At 36.6% G+C, this 2,500-nt stretch overlaps 3 non-coding genes across 3 annotated transcripts; all 3 read left to right on the top strand.

Moving 5' to 3' along the window:
- The first annotated feature begins 1,177 nt into the window (after positions 1-1,177).
- On the top strand, positions 1,178-1,249 carry TRNAW-CCA (transfer RNA tryptophan (anticodon CCA)). The gene has a single exon. It is a non-coding gene; the product is annotated as a tRNA-Trp (tRNA).
- Positions 1,250-1,789: 540 nt separating this feature from the next.
- TRNAW-CCA (transfer RNA tryptophan (anticodon CCA)) lies at positions 1,790-1,861 on the top strand. Its single transcript has one exon. It is a non-coding gene; the product is annotated as a tRNA-Trp (tRNA).
- A 541-nt stretch (positions 1,862-2,402) lies between these two features.
- Positions 2,403-2,474, top strand: TRNAW-CCA (transfer RNA tryptophan (anticodon CCA)). The gene has a single exon. It is a non-coding gene; the product is annotated as a tRNA-Trp (tRNA).
- The last annotated feature ends 26 nt before the right edge of the window (positions 2,475-2,500 follow it).

Genomic DNA, 2,500 nt, shown 5'->3' with positions numbered 1-2,500 from the left:
TGCAATTCACAAAAGTGAAAAGAATAAAAAATAGAGGAACTGAGATGAAGAAGCAAAATAAAAAGTAAAAATTACGTCAGAGAAATTAAGGTATACTGACACGGCACTTTAAAGCACCACCGGAGCAAGAGTATCAGTAAACATATGCAAAGGTAATACATTAGCTCAAGCAGTAAGTATTGGTACAGTACAAACAGGTGTTGCCTCAACATTTAATTATTTACCTTCATAGAAGGGGTGGGGGTACATGAGGAGGGTATACAGCAACGGGGGATACATGAAGGGGGGATACATGAAATGGGGGATACATGAAAGGGGGGGATACATTAAGGGGGGTAAGTGGCCATGGAGGTAGTAGATAAGCAAGAACACATTCGTAGGGTGAAGTGGACCGTGTGAAAAGGACTGAGCTCGGTGTTGGCAAGTTTACAATATCAGGTAACTCTACCTAATCATCGCTGCAACATTTCAGGAGCTGCCGTTATGTCCTCCGCGTTAGAATTGCCGAGCTCAAGCGAATATAATATCTCAAAAGATGAAAATTAACTTTACATTTGCATAAAAGCTAGGATATATCGAATCCTCTCTTTTTGGATTTGCTACAATAGCGCTTTTGAAAGATATTCAAATGAATTTTTTTTTTTCAAAAGATTGAAAATATGCGAATTAAAATATCAGTTCTATGACAAAAAAAAAAAAAAAACCTCGATAGGAGATTATGAAATGTTCGTTACAAGCAAGATAACACAGTATCAAGTTTTATAAACAGACTATTGGTCAGGACAAAAATACTTTCATCCGTGAGTATTAGATTTTGAAGACATTTGGGCAGTTTTTTTACACCAGAATCATCTATAAAAATCTGATGAATGTAAAAATTTTTAAAGCATTACAACATCGCATATAATACTACTGAAATTAATGGTTACAATAGTACTACCGTGGTTTTTCCAGCAATGAGTGTACATGCAGGGGATATCACAAAGTGATGTAACCTTTCAAAACCTAATTTAACTTACATCCTTGCCTGGGGAGGGGAGGAGTCACATCCGAACCTTTGCCATCAATTCTATTTCACCTGTACACTCTATCCAGAACACTTAACATTGAACTACTCTAGCTTCAAAACAATCATTATCACAAAAATTGAATTACAATAATTTCCATTGCATATATCGGCCTCGTGGCGCAATGGTAGCGCGTCTGACTCCAGATCAGAAGGCTGGGTGTTCGAGTCACTCCGGGGTCATTAAAAGTGATAATTTTCAAACTCCCAAAACATCCAGATTCACCAAAGCTTTTATCAAAATACTGATAAGCTACATGTGAAGAGAAGCATGTGTTGGATGCAAACACAATTCCAAATACTACTCATGTTCTTTGGATATCTCGTATGTCCTGCAGGGCACAGGCTTTTCAGAGTGTTGCAGAACAAGAAAAACAGTCCCTAACGTAATGTAACCCAAAACGGGAGGATCAAACCACAAAAGTTATGGAATGGCCTAAGATTTTAGAATACTGCAAGGAGGTCAACACAGCGTACAACACCTGAAATGACTCTTCTTTTACGGACAGAAAACTCTTAAGGATAAAGAGGACTCTCAAATTTAAAATCTACATAAAGATATTGAAATTATGAAAAAAATCTTAATGTATATTGTACTTTTATCCATCAGATTTTACAGTAATTTTCAAAAAGAAATTTCAAAAGGAATAGGTTGAATTCTTAAAAATTGGATATAAAAGTATAATCATAGGATAATTAACAACTATTTGCAACATTTTCACAGGCCTCGTGGCGCAATGGTAGCGCGTCTGACTCCAGATCAGAAGGCTGGGTGTTCGAGTCACTCCGGGGTCAATAAAAAAATAAGAGATAATTTTCAAACTCACAAACCCTCCAGAGTCACATAAGTTTCGGTCAGAATACTGGTAAGATACATGTGAAGGGAAGCATGTATTGGATCCATCCACACAATTGAGAGATGCTACTCTTGTTCTTTGGAAATCTCGTAGGTCCTGCAGTGCTCTGGGATTTTCAGTGTTGCAGAACAAGGTGAATAGTCCTTAAGGTAATGTAACCCAAAAGAGGGGAGGATCAATCCAAAGAAGCTATGGAAGATCTTAGAATACTGCAAGGAGATCAACACAGCGTACTGCAGCTAAATGTACTACTTGAAATGACTTTTATAGACAGCAAAATCTTAAGGAAAAGAAGACTTTCAAATTCAGAATCTAAATAAAAATATTGAAATTAGGAAAAAAATCTTAATGTATTTCGTACTTTTACCCAACAAATTTTACAGAAATTCTAAAAAGATATTTCAACATAAAAAAGTAGTCTTAAAAATTGCGCATAAAACTATAATCAACAATTAACAATTATTTTCATCATTATCACAGGCTTCGTGGCGCAATGGTAGCGCGTCTGACTCCAGATCAGAAGGCTGGGTGTTCGAGTCACTCCGAGGTCATTAAAGGGATAATTTTCAAACTCCCA

Source organism: Palaemon carinicauda, chromosome 9, assembly GCF_036898095.1.
Source record: "Palaemon carinicauda isolate YSFRI2023 chromosome 9, ASM3689809v2, whole genome shotgun sequence".
Taxonomy (NCBI): domain Eukaryota; kingdom Metazoa; phylum Arthropoda; class Malacostraca; order Decapoda; family Palaemonidae; genus Palaemon; species Palaemon carinicauda.
Note: the sequence above shows the minus strand (reverse complement) of the source record. Positions and strands in the feature narration are given on the sequence as shown.